At 40.7% G+C, this 25066-nt stretch overlaps 1 pseudogene; it reads left to right on the plus strand.

The window, feature by feature from the left end:
* The window catches only part of LOC118214417, a 34703-nt pseudogene extending 18537 nt beyond the window's left edge, over nucleotides 1-16166 (plus strand).
* Nucleotides 16167-25066: the final 8900 nt, after the last annotated feature.

Consider the following 25066-nt stretch of genomic DNA (forward strand, 5'->3'; position numbering starts at 1 on the left):
CTGTCCACCCACCCCTACCCAGATTGCATCCTTTCACTTCATAGCCACTTCCTTTATTCAGTTTCCTGTTCATGTTAAACCCATGTGATTTACCATAATGAGCAAAGCAATCTGATTGGCTCATCAGCTTCCCGCACTGCAGTTTAACCCTGAAGCGCTCAAATTTTGAGAGAAAGCTCTCACTACCATTAACATTGTTGCTCTTCTTTCTAGAATTGAAAGCTATGCACTAAGGGTGTGCAGAGACAACACTGTGTATATGTTCAACCAATAAAATCTGGATCTGTAATCCAGCACACAACTGGTCCCCTGATATAGTCCACTTGTGTTTATTCATTATTGAAATTCCCAGTGTCGGTGAACTGCTTCTTGTAATAATTCACAAGTAATCAAAATGTCATTTGATGTCATGTTTCTGTGGAGAGGTGAACGCCCTAGGCTACACCTCTTTTCTTGAGATACAAAACATATGATGATATACAGTAATGAAAATACTCTCACTATGTTGATCACTGGTTCGGTGGAGACTTCTGCACACATGTATTGAACCATTTATTTAATGCATTTGTTAACATGTTGGGAAATTAAAACGTGTCTGCACAATAAATTACTTTCGGTTTATTGTCTCTTTAATGCTCACTTTTCTACTTTCCACCAAACTACTCCAGACCTGCCAACCTTAGGGAAATATTTTGAGTACCACAATAGTCAGTGTAATGCTTAGTTCACATGCTTTCGCACGTACCACTTCGCTTTTCACACACACGCACACACAAGCCTTTCTTCATAATTCTAGTTTTGACTGTTGAAGTGATCAGGCAAAATTGTATATTTTGACCTGATTCTAAAATATCACTTGCACTGCACTGGGCTATATTATGATATACTTGCAAGTCAAACATTTGAGTACACCTGCTTAAAACAATTTTTTTCAAGATTAATATTTCATTATATGATGTGTGCTTATATAAACAGATAACCATAAGTGAATTGCATAGCAGTAGCAAGAGTAGTAGTAGCAGTAGTAGTAGCAGCAGCAAGAGCAGTAGCAGCAGTAGCAGGAGCAGCAGTAACAGTAAGAACAGCCAATCTTAATGGAGCTTATAACAACAGTCATAATTCAGTCAATAAAGTTCTCATATCATTTGACTTTTACAAAACAGTCACATGTACATCACAACTAAGCAGTAGGAGCAAAAAAAAGGAGAAGGCTGGCTCACGATTTTCTCACTGAGTGATAAATTACATTTGCAAACAACATTTAAATCCAGAGGCATATTCAAAAATCATGTCTTCAGTTATGTGAAAATAAAATTGATCATGGCAGGACAAAAGTAGATGGTTAAAACTTTCCCTCATTAGCAGATTTCTCCGATACATACCACTCTTGTCACCGGTGTTTCCCGGTCTGCCCAGATCTTGGTTCCGGCCATTTTGGGTGGGATTTGAGAGACCATTGGCTAGAAATATTTCTGATCTGTCAATACTGCCTGTCAGGGGACCAGCAGTACCAGCATTTCTACAGCTACCACAATTTGTTATTGTTTTATATCTAAGTAAAACATTATTGTTTATAAAAGATTATTGTGGTAGTAGATACTGCAATACTTTCATTTTCAGTATTTGAAAATGAAGATGAAATGCAGGCAAATCTTGAAGCATGGTTCTATGCTGGGTTTTTTTTTCTTCTTTTGACTTCCTCAGATGAATCTCCCACTTGAACATTCAGACATCGTTTTCCGTACTTGCAAGCTTTTTTTTTTTTTTTTTTTTTAAATCTGACTATGGGTTTTTTATGTCAGTGAGTGCATATATGTAAGAGGGAAATTAAACTGGGACCCAGAAAAGGCTGACATTTGAACGAGCCAGCATGCTGGGACGCAGCGTGTACTTCAAAGGACCCGAGAGCCTTGTGGTAAAACAATAAGTCACTCGGACTTCCTCTGAATGGGCAGGCCATTTGGCTCTCTGGAATGTTACCACCTGGACACAACCAAGATAAGAGGAACTAGTCTCTTTGTCTGTGGTTGTGGGTGTGGGTGTTTTGGGGTCGTAAAGGGTGAAGCGACCGGCACCTGGTGGGGGCACTACACGGGACAGTACCACACTGCCCACATATGGACCCCTCTGACATTACACTTTGTATTTCTTTTCTGGATCTGGACTATAAACCATCTGTATATCTTATTTACAAATCCCGGAAAACCTTACAAACCATGCACATGTGTTCATTGTATTATTGTATTATGCCTTATGTAATAATAACATGGATTGCGTGTACAATGGTTAAACAGAAGGGTATTTTCATGACAACTGCACCATAATATTACATCCACTTGGCATGTTTGGTATGTACATGTTCACAATAATTCGAGCAATTGAATGAAATATGTTTCATACCAAATAGAATTTGAAAAAACATAGTTTCAATAACTCAGGAAAAACCTAACACAATGGAATGTCCTCTCTGGTAATCATCTCCTTTTCCCCATTTCCCCACCAATTGTTTTAACAACCTCCTCCAAATGGTGGGGGCCGGAATTAGAGATTTATGATTCGGACAGGTTAATTTATGGCAATGCCGCCTAGACCAAACGCGGGATTTGGCTTAAAAGGAAGGGAGACAAAGCAATCGAGGAAGATCGTAATCGACTTCCCACCGTGCACATACTATGTGCGCTGTGTGTAGACAGACAAGGAAGATCGCAATCGACTTCCCGCACTGCGCATACTCGATGTTCTGTGTGTAGCTAAACAGGCTGGTAAGAACTCTTTTCCTCTGTATTTATGTTTTTTAAACCTTATAATTGATTTGAATTTAAAGATAATAACCTACCTGCCTGTTAAATAAATTCTTCTGATTTTAACTTGCGTGGTCTTCATGACTCTAATCCATTTTATCTTCTTTTCAGCCGAAATTCCGTTTAAATACTCAGGGGGGCAATTATGACTAGGACCTACTGATCAGGGGTCTAGTACAGTAAACGTCTTTAGTGGGGTCTTCAAGTTAGATAGGTGACCACGATCTGCCTGTTAAGGGATTGGTGGTATTGGTTCTGGTGTTTTGGCTTAAGAGAACCCATGGGCGTAGTACGCCGGTTCTTGTCAAATTCGCCTTAAGGAGCCCGATAGATACGCACCGTCCTGGGCTCATAACTCTATGCTATATCTATGTCTATGCACTATCCATGTAAGCCAGGCATGGAAGGCATGTATTATGGTGGTCAGCCTCCTACCCTCTGGATTCTTCACCAAACTGAGATTTAACAATAATGCTAAAGCCCGGGAGCATATATTGAGGAATGATGGCACAAGATAGAGTCGAGTGTAACCACTCCCAAGTTCCACGTATAGTAAAACCCAAATTTTAAATTATCATGTAAAATGGAGTCAGATTAACACGAGAGTAAAACATAGTAACTGTTACGCTTTCTTGCTGTGGTCATTGATATATTTGATGTGTTGTTCCGCGCATTTGTGAATATTCTGATGCTCCCATTGGAATATTGACAGTCCGGCGACAGATCGGATATATCTCTGATGACAGCATAGCCCCGTTTACGAACGGAGAGTAACCTGAATGCTACTGATCCGTTTCAGGCCAGTTTAAGCGGGATATGAAGCAGCGCCTTCATATCTAACCCGTGGAAACGGAACCAGTGCATTCTTAATTATAATTGTGCCCTGTTCTTACGAACAGAGGAAAAATAACTAACATCTCCGGTTTTGAATCACACCAGCCAAGGGAGAACACGCGATACCTTCCCCTCCAGCTACAAACCCTCATTGGTCTAGCTGTGAGGTGTTTACATATACACTGCTTTTTTGTGAATATACTACAGTCCACAGAAATACAGCTCTGAAAAAGATGCATACTGTAAGCTAGCCATCCAATTCACTAATGACAGCATGGTGGATTGTTTTAGTAAATCTGTTATTATTATGAGATCTGTTTTTCTTTCTCTCCTTGCCCCCTCAATCCTGGTGGCCCTCGGCTGATTGCTGACTGATCTCAAGCCACCGTCAGGCACAGAATGAGAGCCTAAACTGAGTTCTGTCTGGAACCATGCCCATCACCTACCCCTCCCCTGCTCACCTCCAGAATATTTACCGGTCTCTTGGTCTCACTATCGTGACCCTGCTACCTAGGGTCACAGTGCAGGACCAGTCGCCATCAGGTTTCTCTTCATCGCATCATTAGCCGCCATTGCTTCCCCACTTCCTGCTTAATTGCGTATTTGGCTCTGCGAGGGCTAAACACAAAAGAGACAAAATCAGACTAACCCAGCGATAATTCCAGCGATGCGGCTGGATTATTTAAAAAAAAAAAAATTTCTAAATATTTTTTGGGGCTTTTTTCAACTTTATTTGGACAGAACAGTGTAGAGAGACAGGATGAATTGGGAGGAGGAGAGAGAGGGAGAGACGAGCGACAAAGGTGCACGCGGCTCGCATCGAGCATGTGGATAGCGCTCTACGGACTGCCCCACTAGAGGCCCCATGCAGCCGGATTATTACTGGGAATGGGAGAGTCATAATTCCAAACTATATTCCTGGAGGACAAAGGGGAGACCGTGGGCACAAGACCAGTGAAGTCCAAAATTGAAACACACTCATGACACGACGCACACGTGCAAGCGATGCTTTGTCGTCATCCTGGATACTGACCAGGACATGCTGAGCGATCCCTGCTCAACGGACCGGTCCAGTCCAATCATCTCTCTGTCATGTGACTGACTGACCGGTCTATGAATGACCATGTGTGTGAGCCGTTTTGGGGGAAATTTGCAAGCTTAGAATTTTCACATTTCGCTTCACTGATTTGCTCTCCAACGGCACGTCAACAAACCCTCTCCGATTTTCTGTGGGACGTTTATTTGTAGGGCTCCCTCGCCGCCTGCGCCAGGCTCGTGTCGAAAGTTACAGGAGTGTGCGTCACGGGGGGGGGGGGGGAAGACCCATATCCGCACGCGCGCCTGTTCAAAATGGCTTCCACGCCTTCAAGACCAACAGAGTGTGAACAGGAGCACCTTCACTGAGGAGGATCAGACAGGAAACAAAAATGAAAAAAGAGTGACACTGGGCTGGAGCTCCAGAGCAAAGCTGCAGGCATAAACACTCCATGCAGTCATTTAGGGCCCCAGACATCCCCGGGCCACGCGATTCGGTGGGCCTGATTTATGCTGGAGCGTTTTGTTTTTTGCTCAGGACCGCCGAACCCCCAGGGCTGGCTCCGCAGAGTTGGCTGGCGCAAGCTTTCACATTTCCTTTTATTTCATACAAGTTTGTGCTATCTCGGCCCTCTCATTTATCAAAAAAATCACAGTATACATGAAGCACATGACTGTTGCATCATTACAACTTAAGATTTAATCAGTTAGGAGATGCTTTTAGCCAAAGTAACTTAAAAAAAGTACATTTCACATGGCACACAACTAGATTTTGCTGTTGTTGTTGTTTATTTATTAATCTCAACATCTTTATTTTAGGCATTTAGCAAATTCTCTTATTCTGAGCCACTTACACAGCTTACATTCTTTCACATACAATCCATTTATACAGCAGAATATTTATTTTGAAGAAATTCCGGTTAAGACCATAATCAGTGTTTGTGCGCTAACTGGTGCAGGATTTGGTGCAAAAAGGCCAGTACAGGTAGTGACCCTGCCACACCACTAACTGACCTGAGGTCTGTGACCCTGCCACACTGCTAACTGACCTGAGGTCTGTACTATCTGGGAAAGACTGTGACCCTGCCACACTGCTAACTGACCTGAAGTCTGTACTATCTGGGAAAGACTGTGACCCTGCCACACCGCTAACTGACCTGAGGTCTGTGACCCTGCCACACCGCTAACTGACCTGAGGTCTGTGCTGCCTGGGAAAGTCTCAAATTAAAGCTGACAGTCTGCACTTCAATCTCAACCTCATATTGATTGTTTTATTTAACAAAAACACAAAAATGTTGTCGTCGCTGTCCCAATACTTTTGCACATACGCTTGGACACACAATCATATGCACACACACACACACACACACTTGAAAATCATGCTTATCAATTTTGCCTGTAGAGAGATTCCTCAGAAGTTGATAGCATTTTTGGCTTTACTCAAATGACTCAGCTTTTCCAAGAGGGTACAAGTAACAAAAACTGAAATGAAAACATGACTATGGAATAAATATTGTAAGAGTCACTGCTATCAATTTTCCAGAGTCATTCAACTGCAACAGTTTCATAGCAAGTCCAAGTTCCAAGTTCTCTCCATGTAGACCTTGGCACACGTGCCCTCTGCACCATGTGTGCGCTAAGAGTGACACCTGCTGGTTGTGCCCTGAAACTACAACGGGCCATGAACATGGTGAACATGCAGTGCACTATCACCATGCAGACTTGCTAGTCAGCAAAGTTAAGAATAAATCATGCAGCAATTGATTTATGAATGTGGTGGAGGGGGAAATGGGTGGTTAAAGGGGGAGAAGCAAAGCAGGTAAGAGCCTACAAATTAAATATCGGCATGGTGATAATACCTGGGGTACAATTAAGAGGTCCAGTGATCCATGACATATTTAATTTGTATAAATTAATTTCCAGCATAAGAACCACAAAGAAAAGGCATTACTCCAGGATTGAATTGCAGCAACTCAAGACAGAAAATTTAAATAAGTAGAAGAGACAGAGAATTGTGCAGACGAGACACTGAGTGTGTGGGTATATCGGAAGTACTGTATATGTGTGTGTGTGTGTGCGTGAATGTGTGTGCAGATGTATTGAGAAGTATTGAGAAAGTTTTTTCGGTTTCCTTGGCAAACATCAATCCTTGAATCACAAAGGGAAGTTATATAGTTATATATAAAATAATAATAATAATAATAATAATAATATAAAAACCACAATCTCGATGCATACCTCTATGTTTGCAGTATTTAAAATGCTTGAACATTCTATTTACCCATGCATTTATTATTATTGTCACAACTGGACAAATGTAAATTGACCAATAGGAACAATCAATCAGATATATCAATTTTATAAAATCATATAACTGCACAGTAACAACAGGTGAGCTGAAAATGGACAGGCTGTAAAACTTCCCTTGAAACTGATTGGTGTTTTCATTCATTTTCCTTGATTAACCAGTGTGCTAACAATGTGAATAATTGGCAAGTAAACACACAGCATCCTTCTTTACAACATGTTAGGGAGATTAAACAATGAATTAAATCTAGAAAAAACTGTTTTAGCACACATAATGAAAAAAAGATACACCACTCTGTTAACACCACGTTAGCTTTCAGCACAACCTGCAATAAAGGCCAACCTGCACTTCAAGATCATTTACACATTACAATGACATTTCAATGACAAGATCTGAACATTGCAAATCTGTGCCATGAATATTCTCAGTGAGTGCTGAAAATGAAAAGCACATGTATGCACAATTTTAAATAATATTGATAAAATACACAAATAAAGTGTATTACACAACCAATGCCCCATGTTTAATCAATGTGCAATATTTCATCTCTATGTTATTCAAACCTACCTCTCTCTCACTCAAACACGCGTGCATACACATGTATGTGCGCACACACATAAACATACACACACACACACACACACACACACACACAATCGCTATCATAATTTCTGTTATATTTCTGTCTGCATCAAAAGAGTGTGCAATAAATGTTCTTATATAAAAATGTGTCCCCCAAAGAATCATGATCTCATTCCCCAAATACAATGCAGATTCCTAAAGGGATCTATCCAATTATTAATACAAGAGGGCAATTTCCTGTAGAATTTTAAAAATCGGACAAGATTTCTACAGGTCCCCTTCAGTTATGATGAAGTAGACAATCTTTAAATGACATTCGAGAAAGTAATTTGGTAAATGAAATTTAAAAAATCCCATTCTTCTTACTAATCAACCCAAATATTACCACTGGCCAATAAATTCTTAGTGTTCTGTCTCTGCTTCTTTTCCCTGTGTCTTACATGCGTCATCAGTATTGGGTTCAGTTGCCTTATTTTCTTCTTGGGCATGTGTAGTTGCAAACACCAAAGCATAATTTATTGCTATAGCCAAAAATCTAGATGCACGTGTGCGACATTCATAAAGAACGCCTGCTCCTGTTTTCGGATACGTTTTCTGCACTAGTTTTGCTTGACCCGCGGACTGAGGCTTTTCCACAACTCTGAGCATCTCTTTGGTGTAGTCCTGTCCTCTGTTCTGCTTCATCATCTGATCAATCGTGTTCAGCAGCTTTTTGATTTGAACAGCGTTGCTTCTCTCATCACCGTGGACTACTGTGGAATTGTTCCAGTATTTGTTGTCAATGACATGAAGTCGGCCTCTGCACTTCCTGACAAACAATTTCAATTGCTCGTTTTTATTCACAAACTGCTCAATGGTTGTGTGGCCGTCGAGCTGGTCTCCGTAGGTAAAAAGGACAACAACATACTTCAGAGCCTCCTCTCCAAAGCAGTCCTCAAACCTCTTCATCACTCGTAACTCCTCTGCTGTTTGCTTGTAAGCTTTCAACACCATAACAAAGGTGTGAGGTCTGGCGGAACATTCTCTCATGCACTCCACTATTTTGGGGTTCAGTGTGTCAGCCGGGTTCTCATTATCAAGAAACCCTGGTGTGTCAATCACAGTGATGCTCCTCCCACCAACCGTTTTTGTTTTAGCCTCACATTCTGCTGTTTGGGAGTTGGCAGAGCACGAGGTCTTGAACAGCTTCTCTCCCAGAATGCTATTGGCTGTGCTGCTCCTTCCAGCTCCTGTATTGCCCAATAGGACAATCCTCAGATCAGCTGGCCCTAGAAAACATGCCAAGGATTGTCATTTTAAATCGGTATAACCTTGTATTGATTACCATGATGATGATGATTATATTTGTATTTTTACGTTAACACTTTATATTGAGTGTCCAATGCTGACACTCAACTTTAAATCAACAGTTTAGTATCTATTAATAGTAACAACTTGCTGAGAGTCTGTTGATAGTCAACACGTAGACAACCAATAGGTGGCGCTTAACTATGACATTTTGATGATGTCACTTGAAGATGAAAACGTGGGTAAATGATATGTTGATAGTCATGCCATGATTAGTTGACTCTTTTTGAAACTGAGTTAATATTTACTGAAATGTCCGCAGACAGGCCATTTACTTGTAGTAGATAGTAATATTTCATGCTCAATTGATGTCTGCTCACTCAGTGGAGCGTGAGCAGTCTACAACTTTATTGAGTGTCAATAGATATTTTTTGACAAGACTGAGTGTCAACAGAGTGTTAATTGACACACAAATGATATTCACTTGATATGAAGTTGACTGTCAACACTGGACATTCAAAATAAATCATTGTGTCATTATTATTATTATTATTATTAGACATATAATTATAATTATTAACAATAACAAAAACAATAATAAAAAGAACAACAACAACAACAACAACAATAATAATAATAATAATAATAAATATAGCTGCAAATAACGATTACGGGGGCCAAGCAGCAAGCACAACACGCCATTATGGAAAGTTTGGTGACAAGAGAGCGGGCGGTTGAGTAGTGCTTTCAAATCATATAGGATTAGTAGCATTTGAAGCATTTTGCAAAAAAGTCTAATTTGCGGAAGATCTAATGGGTGGAGCTTATGGGTCCTTATGGGAGATGTGTTACGCTTGACGAGTTGCACATATGTCCAAAATGTCATGACTGTAGCTCAAATGGGGCAGGAGATATGCTTGTTCAAAGTTGTCCAAAAACCACACCTATTAGCTCATGAGAACGCCACCTTATGGCCAATCGGCTTCTTATTTGCTCTCTGTCCATTTGGAGTGCCCCTATACCAATGTGCCGAGTTTAGAAAAAATCGGCATAGTGGTTATGCCTAAACCGGAAATGAGCTCTCTAGCACTGCCATTTTGTTTGAGCGGGCCAACAATGGAGGGTTAGCCTCCACTTATGTGAGCTGATATGCCTACGAAGTTTTCTGGTGTTAGGTCAAACCGTTCAGAAGTTACACACATTTATGTGAAAAGCCATGCCCTCTGCAGTATTCATTGGCTCACAGTGGCATTGTTTTTTATCTTTTCAAAAATCTGAGATGTTTATTAGTAGACATTGCTTCTTAGATCGGTGAAAAATCCTAGGAGGAGTTCGATCGTTTATAGTTTTGCATAAAATTCAAAATGGCGGAAAATCTAAGTAACCGGAAGTATGGGTCTTTGAGACAAATTTGTTCCTCATGAGGAGTGGCATATGTGTGCAAAAGTTCATGATTCGAGGTCAAACGGGGCATGAGATAAGCCTATTCAAAGTTTGCAATTTCAATCACTTTCTATAGCGCCTCCATCTGGCCAAGCAATGTAAAATTTGTTTCATGGCCTGTCGGCAAGATCCTCGACCATTCTGCAAGGTTTTGTAAAAACCGACCAGTCGGTTATAGGGGCTGCCATAGACTTCCTGTTAGCTCATGATAGTGCCACCTTATGGCTAATCGCCTTCATATTTTCTCCCTGTCCATTTGGAGTGCCCCTATACCAATGTGCCAAGGTTCGAAAAAATCGGCATAGTGGTTATGCCTAAACCGGAAATGAGCTCTCTAGCGCCGCCATTTTGTTTGAGCGGGCCAACAATGGAGGGTTAGCCTCCACTTATGTAAGCTGATATGCCTACAAAGTTTTGTGGTGTTAGGTCAAACCGTTCAGAAGTTACACACCTTTATGTGAAAAGCCATGCCCTCCTCAGACTACGACGGTTGCGCTCATCAGAGACTATTGGACTTCACTGAGCAATCACAGTTACCTCGGGGTAACAGTGCATTATTTTGACCAACAGTGGGAACTTCGGTCACATGCTTTGACTGTTATGAAGACAGAAGAGAGGCATTTTGCTGAAGCGTGCACCAAGCACTTTATGTAAGTAGCCAAATAGTGGAATTTATTTTCCCCATGTGAGGTTGAACACAATTACATTGTGTGATTTCCTTTAGTAGTGCGAGGGATCCAGGGAATGATCTTTGAGTAATGGAAAATTAAGCTGACCAATGTACCTGTTGTACAATGTGTCCGTTGTTGCGATGCATTGAGGTCCATCGTTTTGTGTTAATGCTTAAAAAAACGAGATGTTTTAGTGAACCTTTATAAGCGTAAAGTTGGACACACTACATTGTGTGAGTACTCATATTACATGTTAAATTTAGCAGGTCAATATGCCCATCTGTTTTTGCCTGTTGGGCTTGAGTTTGCCTCGTTATGATTTGAGCATATTTTTCTATGCTAAATGCAGTACCTTTGAGGGTTTCTGGACAATATTTGTCATTGTTTTGGGTTGTTAATTGATGTCCAATAATAAATAAACGCAGCATATTTGCATATAGCATATTTGTCCACTCCCATGTTGATAAGAGTATTAAACATTTAAAAAATATCCCTTTAAGGTACATTTTGAACAGATAAAAAATGTGCAATTAATTTGCGATCAATCGCGATTAACTATGGACAATCATGTGATTAATCGCGATTAAATATTTTAATCGATTGACAGCCCTAATAATAATAATAATAATAATAAAAATAATAATAATAGGGTGCCATCGCACCTTCGGTGCTTGGCCCCCTAAAAATAATAATAATAATAATAATAATAATAATAATAATAATAATAAAGCAATCATAGAACATGACACTATAAGAGGACCAACAGAGAAAAGATTTATATGGCTAACTTAGCTACACTGCACTGTACAAGAACATTTTTGTGTTGCTCATTATCTGAACTTCATTGTCACTGTTTGCCATGATACAAAATTACAGCTAAAGACAATCCCCGGGCCACTGTTACAGTCAGGCAGGTGTGGTAAGAATGCAGGTGTGGGTATACACATTTAAAAATGATACGCAATAAACATATTTATTGCCAGTTTTTTCCTCCTATGCTAGAATCACCATTGGCTCTTTATCTCTCGTTTCACCCATTACATAACACATCTTCTGTTCAATAGAATTTCAGCCGACATATGTACACTGAATTAAAAACAAGTTTAGTTGAAACTGTAATCTGGTAAAACACAACATTTTGAAAAGCACTGATGAATTTTCTTACCTGCCATTCCACTGCACTGTATCAGACAAACCTGAAGGAGATACTGCTGAAGAGTAGCTGGTGTTAATGAATGTCTGTTTTTGATAAACTGAGATCTTATATGACCATAATCACAGAGGTGATTGGCTGCTCCTTCCTCCAATGACGTTGACTCCGCGTGTTCAAAGTTTCCTCTTAAAGTTACAGTTCAGTGCAAAATGAAAACCGGGTCCTGTTTTTTTTATTTTTCTTCAAGATATTTGTTTGACAATGTGAGAAGGTTCAAGACATCTATCATAGATCCAGACTGTCGTCTGCACCACAGGGGCAGAATCTGAAATTAGTGCGATTGCGAGTGAAACAACTGAACTATATTTATCATATCCATGAAACACATATGAATGCAGTTATTCAAGACAATCACCTGAATTATGGTCCCCATTGTTAAATAGGTTAAGGTAATTTTACTGTAATTCAATTATTCATGAGATCCTATGTGGAAAAAAAATTGTAGCAATAGTTTATTAATAGTAGTAATAGTCCTAAGTAGAAAAATAGCACGCTGCAGAAATATAATTTAAACACGCAATACTTTACTTGAGAATACTTTTACTTCTGTATAGTTGAAGTTTATCTAAACTTCAACTCTACAGAAGTAAACTATTCTTGCATCGGGCAAAGTAATGATATAATCTTTCATATTCAAATCACTGTCAAGATGGAATAAATCTACCTCCTCAATTCTTATTTCCTTTTCTCTTTTTTCACATTCCCAGCTAATCACCATAAATTTCTGAGGTGATTTTGACACGGTTTCGTAGGTCAACTGAGACAGAGCCATGTGCTTACTACTGCAGAAACACACTCTGTCTACAGCAATACATTTAGAGTACCATCTCAAATGGAAAATCATGCACTGTACAGTAGTTATGGCACTTACTGCTATAAATGACTTCCAGAGTTCCTCTTTATTAAACAGCCAGCAGCACCTCAGTCTCTCAGCCCCGCAGGGAGTTTGCCAAAAGGCACCTAAAGGACTCTCAGACTATAAGAAACAAGATTCTCTGGTCTGATGAAACCAAGATTGAACTCTTTGGCCACAATGCCAAGTGTCACGTCTGGAGGAAACCAGGCACCGCTCATCACCTGGCCAATACCAACCCTATGGTGAAGCATGGTGGTGGCAGCATCATGCTGTGAAGGTGTTTTCAGCAGGTAGGATCGAAGAAACTAGTCAGGATGGAGGGAGAGCAAAGTATGGAGGGATCCTTGATGAAAAACCTGAGCTCTCTGGTGCAGGTTATGTAAAAAATAAAAAAAAAACTCAGATCCTGTTTTTTTTCCCCCACACATGCAGTTTCCTGTTTCTGTTAAACCCACGCAATTTACTGTAAAGAAACCTTCATCACCTTCTTGTATAGAGCAATCTGATTGGTTAGTTAGCTGCCTGCACTGCAGAGTTTAACCCTTAAGCCCTCAAACTTTAGCGAGAACTCTCACTACCATGTGCCATGATGTCACCAATCAATCATTCCAAGGTCTGAGAGACTGAGACTGAGGTGTTGCTGGCTGATAATAACTGTGTCCATATGTATTACATTTCATAAATATGAGAAATATATTTCAATAGTTTCACTCGCATTTTTCACTAATTTCTGATTCTGGCCCTGTGGTGTAGACAACAGCTGATCTGAGGATTGTTCTGGTAGGTAAGAGAGGAGCTGGGAAGAGCAGCACAGCCAACACCATTCTCGGAAAGAAGCTGCTCAAATCGTCATGCCGTGCAAACTCAGATACAGCTACATGTGAGGCTGCAACCAACACTGTTGATGGGAGGAAAATCACTGTGGTTGACACACCAGGGTATTTTTCTACTGAGTGCACTGATGAAGTGCTAAAACCTGACATAGTCAAATGCATCGTAGAGTGATCCCCTGGACCTCACGCTTTTCTTATCCTGCTGCCTGTGAGGAGACACACAAAGAAGGCGTAAACACCTCACAGCTAGACCAATGAGAGTTTGTAGTTGGAGGGGAAGGCACCGCGTGTTCTCCCTTGGCTGGTGTGATTCAAAACCGGAGATGTTAGTTATTTTTCCTCTGTTCGTAAGAACAGGGCACAATTATAATTAAGAATGCACTGGTTCCGTTGCCACGGGTTAGATCCCGCTTAAAACTGGCCCGAAACGGATCAGTAGCATTCAGGTTACTCTCCGTTCGCAAACGGGGCTATGCTGTCATCAGAGATATATCCGATCTGTCGCCGGACTGTCAATATCCCAATGGGAGCATCAGAATATTCACAAATGCGCGGAACAACACATCAAATATATCCATGACCACAGCAAGAAAGCGTAACAGTTACTAGGTTTTATCCTCGTGATAATCTGACTCCATATTAATTAATAAGTTATGTTCCAAATTAGAATTTAGGCTTGATTTAGAATGGAACTCAGTTCGTCTGAAGTTCTACACCGAGGGTCAACGCAGTTTCACCCGGTACGCACCGCGGATGTGCCCGTAACGACAATTTAACTAGCTGTTTGCAGACGACACAGCGGTTGTGAGATTTCCCTCATGGGGAGTATAACCTAATTAGGGTTCAGGGACTCCGAAAGGGCCAATATTGGTCATCCCAGGATCAACTTGGTTCTGCTGACGGTCCCGCCTTAACTGAAAACTTGGTGCTCAAACAAGTCCAACGGGCAGTTCCCTAGTCATAATTGGGGGAAACTGACTTAGAGGGCTGTTACAAGAACGAAACATTGACCAAGACCACACAAATCAAGTCATTAACAGTTTTAATGTCAGGTAGGTTATACACTTAAAATAGTCAATTTGTAGTTACAGAATTTAGAAAATAGTCTAACAATCAAAGATAAAGATGAGCATACCTGACAGCAGTCTACACACAGAAAGAGTCTTGTGGGGGAAGTCTGATTGCAGACTCCCAGAGGGCCCTGTTCCTCTCCTATAAGAACCCAGCGCAGGCAGGTGGATGTCGCCACAAAAGGGTCATAAAACCATAAATTTACTTGGAGGGGGAAGATTGGAATTTGGTTCAGACAGGATCAGACAGATGGATTTACTAGGAGGAGTGTCCCAAAAATACAGTTTACTTACAAATTTATTAAAATAGATTTTCTATAGGTTTGCTGGTTTTAAAACCTAAACCAGAGCATCACTCGCACAGAGACCATAAAAACCATACCAAATATGAATATTTGTTCTTGTGATTGTCATGAAAACTCTGAAAAACATTAAATAACTGTACAATCTCTTACATGAACCAACTGCCAACTCTCAATGTCTTTCCACAGTGTATCAAGATTGCATAGTGTAGTGTAGCAATGTATTCAACCCAAATCTGGATTTATTTCCTAACAAAAAGTGTGCTTGAGTAAATTTCTTTCCTTATGAAGGTAGGGAGACAAGTTACCCAGTGACACCAGGTGAGGGCACTTTGGCTGTCCCTCAACTGTCCTGAGCAATTTGCCCCATTTCTATCATGTGATTTTATTATTTGCAATCTGAAACCTCCAGGACGTTGGGGTAATTTTAGAATTGCTTTCCCGTAGAAAAGAGGTGTCACCTGTTAACTGTCGCAAAACCAGATGCCAAGGTCTTACGGGCCACTCTGTCTCGACAATATCAGACTCTGCACCTGGCGAATTGCTTTACGACAGTCAGAGAGGAAATTCCACTCTATGCCTGTTCCTGTGGGCCTTACAAAGGAGAATAAAGTAGTGGAAGAGATTCAGAAAATGTTTGGGGAGGAGATTTCAAAGTACGCTGTTGTCCTGTTTACCCACGGAGACCAGCTTGACGATGACATGACCATCCAGCAGTTTGTGGATGATAATGACCATCTGAAAACACCCACAAAAGTTTGGACACCGGTTTCATGTCATTGATAACAAATACTGGAAGAATCCAACTGAAGGCCCCGATGATGAGAGAAGCAACGCTGTTCAAATCAAAAAGCTTATGAACACGATTGATCAGATGGTGAAGCAGAATGGAGGGAAGCGTGGCACAGTGGGTAAGGAACTACGCTTGTAAACGAAAGGTCGCAGGTTCGATTCCCGGGTAAGGACACCGCCATTGTACCCTTGAGCAAGGTACTTAACCTGCATTGCTTCAGTATATATCCAGCTGTATAAATGGATACAATGTAAAGTGCTATGTAAAAAGTTGTGTAAGTCGTTCTGGATAAGAGCGTCTGCTAAATGCCTGTAATGTAATGTAATGTAATGGAAGCACTACACCAATGAGATGCTCCAGGCTGTGGTACAAGCCACTGAAGAGGAAATGGCAAAGGAAAATACGAGAGAAAAGGCAAAACACAACGAAATGAAAAAGTGTTTAATCAAGACAATAGGCATAACAGTAGGGTTTCTGTATGGTGCATTTGTGGGTCTTGTACCATCAGCTGCAGTTAAACGTGCTGCCGAAGGTACAGCAGCAACCAGACCACAGACAAAGGGAAAGGGATATGCCCAAGGGTGTGCGATTGCAGGGGCTAGGGCAGGAAGGGAAGCACAGACTGTAAAAGAAGCCGTAGAGAGAGCTACAGCTGCTGTAGGTGAGATAGCTACAGCTGCAATGGGGACCATTAAAAAACATAATAGTTAATTTAATGAAAAAACCAAAGGCAGACAAAAATTAACATTTCTAATGATATATAGGATTTTATCAAATTTTGTTGATAACTTTGACTAACAATTAAAAGAAAGAATTTTTTCCAAACACACTTTGGCCAGTTCAGCTAAAACTAATCATAAGTGCCTTCCATTATTTCATTTCTTTCTTAAATTGAAAGCCATACACAAGGGATGTGCAGAGAAAACACTATGTGCATCTGTTCAGCCAACAAAATGATCTGTATCTATAAGTTATCACACAGGTGGTCCCAGTTGATATAATCCAGTTGTATTTGATTGTCTAAATGCACATTGTCTGTTGCTGAGCTAAAACACAAAAAAAGACATAATTAAAGTGATCTGACTTTTTGTGTATTGTGATGTTAGATGTTCAGTGAAATTCTACGACTCTTCTTGTAATAATTTGTGAGTAATAAAAATGTCATCTGATTTCATGTTTCTGTTCTGAGGTGAAAGCCCTAGGTAACATCACTTTTCTAGAGACACATATATATGATATACAGTGGTGAAAATTATCTTGCTGTTTTGATCATCCCTCAGTGGAGGCTTCTGTACACATGTATTGAACCATTTAATAAATGTATCTGTTAACATGTTGGGAAATAAAAACATACTAGTTATTTTGGGGTTCTCAGACTGTGAGGCTTATTTAGATGATTTAATCACACACTCTACTTTGTGGGACTAGCACACTCGGTCAAGTTTGGACTCTTTTTAAATGTTTGGCCAGTCCTAAGTTGACACTGAATCTGGCCATGTGTGAGTTTGGTCACCTACCTCAGAAAAGGTTTTTGGGCGAGGACAAGTTCGGCTGCTGGGTTCTAAAATCGAGACCATCAGTCAGTTCCCTGTCCCGACAACACAATGTGAATTATGTTGGTTCCTGGGAATGGTTGAGTACTACAGAGGTCTTTGTAAAAATTTCTCAGCTGTCACTTCTCCCTTAACTGGCCTATTAGTCATAAGATCAGCTTTATGTGGTCTTCTGTCAGTAAGCTTTTGAGTGAATGAAAGCTCTCCTTGTTCCCTCTTTGGTTTTGTCTGCTCCCAATTTTGCTGTACCTTTCAAAATTGATGTGAAAGCAAGTGATGCAGGTGCTGATGCAGTCCTTCTTCAAGAAGACGTTCAAGGCATAGATCATCCCGTTGTTATTTCTCTAGTAAATTTGATAAACATCAACAGGTTTAACCTACTATTGAAAAGGAGGCACTCACCCTCATCCTCGCTCTGCAGCACTTTGAACTGTACGTTGGGTGTGCTCCCGATCTGGTGGCGGTTCACACTGATGACTCCGGATGAAAAACACCAATCAAAGTCTTATGCGTTGGCGTTTGATACTCTAATAATATAATTTGCATATGTCACATCTGTGACAATTACTGTATTTATAGTAGACATCTGCTTATCTGAACACTGATTTACTGGTTTACTTTTAAGTCAATTGAGTTTCAGAACAAACTAAACAAGCCTGGAACCTTTTAAATGACTCATGTGACGAACCGGCTCGTAGGTCCGACACATGAAATCACGCGACAACCGAGTGAAGGAATAACAAGAATTTATTACACAAAAACAAAAAGTTACCAACAAAGAACTGGCTGGAAATGCCAGAATGTGCAGCGCAGTGAGTTGGCAAATTGACAAGCTGGCTAGCTACTATGCAGGTGAGTCAAAAAGGCAAGCGGGTGAAAATGAGAAGAGAGAGCTCCCGCTGGTAGAACTCGCAGCCTTTTTAAGAAGCATGATCCCAGCTGACCACGGTTAAGCAATCCGCGGCCTCGTCTCCCAGCTGGAAGCAATTAAAGGTAATCGCTGGCTTCCACGAATGGCGTCCATAGATTACCTACTCAAATGAATATAAGTGAAAAAACACAGGGCGGGCGCCAGGCGTGACACGCTCCCCCCAAAAGACGTCACCAATAGGTGGCGGCACGGCCAAATCATATTTTACACAATTCATACAATTCATTTTTTTACACAAGTTTTATTAATTGTTCCCTCCACCATCAGGCCCACTATACCGCCTCACTCATCATGTCACCTTCTGGTCAGCACCTCCTTTAGCTCCGGCTTTCTTCCACCCTGTGGTGCGCGCCCCCACAGGATAAAGACGACAAGATACATACAGAGATATAGAGAGAAAAGACAACAGGCGGAGAGGCAAAGCGAGCTATAGGCCCACTATACAGGTGCACGGCTAAGAGCATCTGCAATTAGGTTTTCTTTTCCTTTAATATGTTTAACTTCTAGGTCGAAGGGTTGAAGAAATAAGGACCATCGTATTAAACGGCGATTGTGATTAACCATAGAATGTAAATATGTAAGGGGATTGTGGTCTGTATGCACCACTAACGGTCCTGGCACCGAGCCGACATACACTTCAAAGTGGCGGAGCGCTAAAATGAGAGCTAAGGTTTCCTGTTCTATGACCGAGTACCGGATTTGACAAGGAGTGAATTTTCGTGAGAAATAACCAACCGGTTATTTCTCACGCCCACATCGTCTGCTTGTAGCAAAGCAGCACCAGCACCTACCCCACTAGCATCCACTTGTAACACAAATGGACGATCGAAACGAGGAGCAGCAAGTACTGGCGCACTGCAAAGCAAGGCTTTTGCCGATTTAAAAGCCATTTCACATTGGTCCGTCCAGTGGAAGGAAACTTTGCCAGGCAATAAGTTTGTGAGCGGAGCTACAACTGTGGAAAAATTCTCACAAAACCCCCGATAGTACCCGATCATCCCCAGGAAACGCATTAGCTCTTTTTTTGAAGACGGTACAGGGAAGTTGGTATGGCAGCAACCTTACTTGATACCGGCCAAACTTCCCCTTGCCCCACGACCTTACCCAGGTAAGTCACCGTCCCTTTAGCAAATTCGCACTTTGCTAAGTTGATGGTTAACAAGGCCTGTGCCAGGCGGTCAAACAAGGCCTCCAACCTTGTCATGTGTTGTGGCCAGGTGTCGGAACATACCACCACATCATCCATATAGGCCGCACAGCCTTCCAAGCCCTGCAACACCCGATTCATTAGCCATTGGAATGTGCTAGGGGCATTTTTTAAACAGAATGGCATTACCAAATAGGAAAATAACCCATTATGGGTAATAAATGAGGAGATCTCCTGAGCACGCGGCGTAAGAGGCACTTGCCAAAATCCCCTGAGCAGATCTATTTTAGAAACAAATTTAGCTGACCCGACCTGATCTACACAATCTTCCATTCTTGGTAAAGGAAAACTATCGGTTTTAGTGACAGCGTTCACTTTACGGAAGTCGGTACAAAAACGATATGTCCCGTCAGGTTTTCCTACCAAAATACAGGGAGAAGACCACTCAGAAAACGAAGGTTTAGCAATACCGTTTTTAATCAAATAATCTATCTCCGTGACCAAGTACCTTTGCTTGGGTAACGGGACTCTATAAAAATGCTGTTTTATGGGAATTGCGGAGCCCACATCAATATCATGAGTTAAAACTTTCGTACCACTAGGGCCATCAGGAAATAAACAAAGGTATTTTTGAACCAGGTAGTCCAGGTCAGCACGCTGTTCATTTGGCATGTATCTAAAATAATCCTCTGCAGACTGCAGGTACTCAGAATTTTTTAACTTTCCTCCGAAAACACCTTCTGCCACAATGTCTTCCCCTTCATCACTGGTCGGGGACATTTCAAGACTGGCTAAGTCACGGCCCTCTGCAATCTGGGACAACAGAACAGACTGAACCGGAAGGGCAGGCTTGGAAGACTGTGCAGGCTCAAATAATTCCCCCGAATGGTAAGGTTTAAGGAGATTAATATGACACAATTGTACTTTTTTCCTACGGTCAGGCGTAGAAATTAAATAATTCATTAAATAAAACACTGCGGCCAGTATACGAGTCCGCAGAGAAAGGTAAAACGTTAGCCAATATTAAACTTTGGGAAGATCCCGTAACTCGCAAAATATTCATTGGCTTCTTATCATTTTTCAATGAAACTACTCCACTGGAAATTAAAGGAGTGTAATCAGAGGCTTCGCCTCAAATCAATGACTTGTCTTTTTGATCAATTGAGCGAGGAGGAGAAATTAGCTGAGAACTTGACTTTACCATAAGACCTACATATTTAGGGTCTTTACGGTTTTTACTAGGACATTCGTTTATCCAATGTCCTTTTTCGTGACACCCATGACAGGAGCGAGTGAGGATCAATTTCCCATCAGTGTCAGCTACTTCTTTCGCCTGGGATGAACTGCCTCTCTTGGAGGTAGACTGACTAAAACCAGACTCGGAAGACTGCGAACAAGAACCAGAACCCCCTTGGAAATCCCCCCCAAGAGGAACCACCCTGGCGGGAACCACCACGGAAGCCTCGATTTGCAAAACTACCTTTCCTAATAAGAACGAATTCATCGGCTAATACTGCCGCTTCAGTTGCGGCACAGGCTTTACACTCAGTTACGTAGGTGGCAACATCCTCTGAAACAGAATTTTTAAACTGTTCCAAGGTTATTAAATCACGCAGTTTCTCATAAGTATCGGCTCCAGTTGCATTACACCACCGTGTGAAATGGAGTAGCATTTCACGGGTAAACTCTACATGGGTGTTACCCTCTCCACGCCTCCATTTTCAAAACTTTAAATGGTATGCCTCAGGCACCATCTCATAACTATTCAGAATGACTTCCTTAACGGCATCATATGACAATGTTTGTTCCTCACTAAGAGCAGAATACGCCTCTTGAGCTTTACCGACCAAGACAGGCTGCGGCAACTATTTGATTATAGGCCATTTACAAGTTTTAGCAAGTCGCTCAAATAAAACAAAAAAAGTGTTCGGATCTTTCTCTGAAATTTCCGGAAAGAGTCTTAAATTACTGGCTATGTCAGCGTGATTACCCACGGTCGGATTCAAAGAATGTCTCCGAGAGCTTTGCTCTTGTTATCGGTCATGCTCTAAGGTCAGATTAGCTTGTATGCGGACTTCTTCAAGCCTCAGTTTCTCCAATTCAATTTCTTTCTCTCCTCGTTACATTTCCATTTCTCTCTTTTTCTTTCACTCTCATTTTTAATTCTAGTTCTTTCTTCTTGTTTCATTTTTAATTCTAGTTCTCTTTCTTCTTGTTTCATTTTTAATTCTTGTTTTTTCATTTCGAAATCATATTTCATTTTTTTCAGCGAAGTCTGTTCCTGAACTTTACTAAAGGTCAAAAACACTGTATCTGAAGGTTCTTGAATAAAATTTTTAACCTTCTCACTCTCGACTTTTGTAATTTCCTGCGCCATTATGAAATTTTAACAGTTTTCACCGCTTTGAAAAATGAAAACTCTAAATGCAACACACGCCACCGGCACACGGGGGAGAGAAACACCATTCAAGGCAAACTAGCCTTAACCGAGTGGCCCAGCTAACTAAGCTTCGCCTGTACGTGCGACTTTACGGGAGGATTTAAGCCAACCAAACAAACATTAGACACCCCTTATTGGTGTCGATGGGTCCAGCCATTCCCAAGTAGCCTAACTGCGTATTGCCGAGGGGGCTCTGTGTCACAAAGCTCGTGTTGATAGTGAGGGAATGTGCGCAGCGGAAAAGCCAGCTAGTTCTCCAACAACTTGCCATCGTGCTATGAAACGTATTTGTAATTATGGCGGATCGAAGAAAAGGTTTTTAACTGTGACAGTATCTCTCTCTCTCTTTTGCAAAGCTTCCAATGGACGAATTCTCTGGCAATAGGTAAAGCGCATTCAACCCAAACTAATATCAGTTTTCACTTATAATTCATGCCAGCTAACGCACATATTTCATCATTGAACATGATGTTAAATCCTTTAAGATATTGATACTTTTTAGAATTGATTATACTCAAAATGTGATTTTGAGTGAAGAAAATTTGTTTTTTTTGGTGTAGATTATGTGTTCAAAACATTATCCAAAATGTGCAATTTGGAGATGTTTTGGGACTTGGTAAAACCCTTGCAAAATTTCACCACTTTTAGTTATCAACACAATTTATTTTGCAGTGATGGGAAAGGTTGGAGGTTTTATAATAATTTTGATGCTAGCTTGTGAATTTTGTGAAATAAAAATTAGTTGCATTTTTGTGTACATATTGCATATACCATCAATAATTCTTCACATTTCCTAAATTTTGATATGAAGTTCTGGTGGCACACATGTGCCCATCAAATAATGCCACAGCTCTCTGCTGTGTGTTAGCTTTATTAGAGAGTAGTACACGCAGGTGAAAAGGGAGAAAGAGTTAAGCAAAACATGCATTTTTTCTGGCAGAATAACTAGGACAAGAAGAGAGTATACTTGAGCATATTACAGATCTGTCCCCATCCCTTTAATTACGTAGTTTTACCTCAGAGTTTATTTATTCCGTTTCTGTTAAGTCCATGTGATTTACCATAAAGAAACCTTCACCACTTGTATAGAGCAAACTGATTGATGGTCAACTGGCTACACTGCAGTTTAACCCTAAAACCTTCAAGGCTTAGAGAGCCCTCACTACCATGTGCCATGTCACCATTCAGTCATTCCAAGGTCTGAGAGGCTGAGGTGCCACTGGCTGATTAATAGAGGAACTCTAGAACCATCCACTCATCTATACCAGCAAGTGCCATATCTACTATAGTGCATGATTTTCCATTTGAGATGGTATTCTAGGCTCATGTACATTTATTGCTGTAGACCAAGAGTACTTCTGCAGAAGTAGGAACATGCTAAGGTCTCACAGCGGACCTATAAAAAGCCCTTCAGTAATTTGTATTGATTATCTAGCGATGTGACCATGACCGATGTTGATCATGTTTCTTGAACTAGACGAGTAGCACAGCCTGTATTGTCTGTGCATCGATTTGCCATTTTGTCAAATAAATTATAATTCATTGAAAAAAAGAGAAAAAAACCAAGAAGAACTGCAGAGGTAGATGTACTATCTTCCGTATTAGCAGTGATTTGAATTTGACTATATCATACTTTGTTGATATATTGCTGATTATTGATGATTAAATAAACATGAAATATACTTTAACTATTCTCTATTTTTTTATTTTAATTTTTTTTAAACTATTTTTTATTTTTGTTCAGTGTACGTATGTGGGCTGAAATTCTATTGAACAGAAGATGTGTTATGCAATGGGTGAAACACGTGATAAAGAACTAACGGTGATTCTAGCATAGGAAACAACTTGCATTAAATACATTTATTGCTCAAATAGCATATCAAGTGTTCTATTTTTACATGTGCACTCACACCTGCATTCTTACCACACGTGCACTATTGCACAGATTCCATCCTGACTGTAACAGTGGCCCAGAAGTTGTCTTTAGCTGTAATTTTACATTTCATAGCGGAAATTTAGATGATTAACAAGCAAAAATGTTCGTGTCTAGTACAGTGCAATGTAGCTCTGTTTATTTGATTTAAATACCTTTAAGCACCGGGGCTGATTAGCGAACGCAACCCAGGTGCGTGTGCTCTCTCCACCAGCCAGCGTTGCCGAGACCAATCCGCTTCACCGTCGGACCGAATGACACAGTAACCTTTTGGGAAGAAAAAATATAAACAAAGTTGTGTATTTAAAGGGTTTTGGTTCAGATACACTCCTACCATATACAGTGCCCTCCAGTATTACTGACACCCTCAATTAACATAAACAAAAAATGCCGGATAAAATTAACTTTGTTTATCAAATTATTTATATGCTCATCAATATGCAAAAATTATATTTTCCTATTGTGATACCATTGTTCAGTGGAGAAAAATTATTTAAAAGGAAATAACTTCAGGTCAGCACAATGGAGCAGTGAATAGCACCTCACTGCAAGAAGGTACCGAGTTTTAATCCTGACCAAGGGCCTTTCTGTGTGGAGTTTGCATGTTCTCTCCCTGTCCTCGTGGGTTTCCACCAGGTACTACGGTTTCCTCCCACAATCCAAAGACAAGCAGTAGGCTAACTAGAGTCTGCAAATTGCGCGTAGGTTTGGATGTACGAGTGAATGGTGTGTGGGCCCTACAATAGATTGGCGACCTGTCCAGGGTGTATTACTGCCTCTTGCCAACTGCATGCCTGCTATTCAAAGAAATGATCATCAAAAACCGACTCTGTGGGGACCAGAAACAATTTACCTTTTTTAGTTAACCCCAACAAATAGGCTATATCAGGGTAAAGTATAAAAATATATCATAAAATATGAACTCAATCAGTTGTGTGATATTTACATAAAAGAAAAGGCCTGGATGCAGTGAAGAAATGAGAGAATCACTGGTCTGGGTGTGTGAGCCCTGCACATGTGCTTCATAAAAATAC

This window comes from Anguilla anguilla, chromosome 15, assembly GCF_013347855.1.
Source record: "Anguilla anguilla isolate fAngAng1 chromosome 15, fAngAng1.pri, whole genome shotgun sequence".
NCBI classification, from domain to species: Eukaryota; Metazoa; Chordata; class Actinopteri; order Anguilliformes; family Anguillidae; genus Anguilla; species Anguilla anguilla.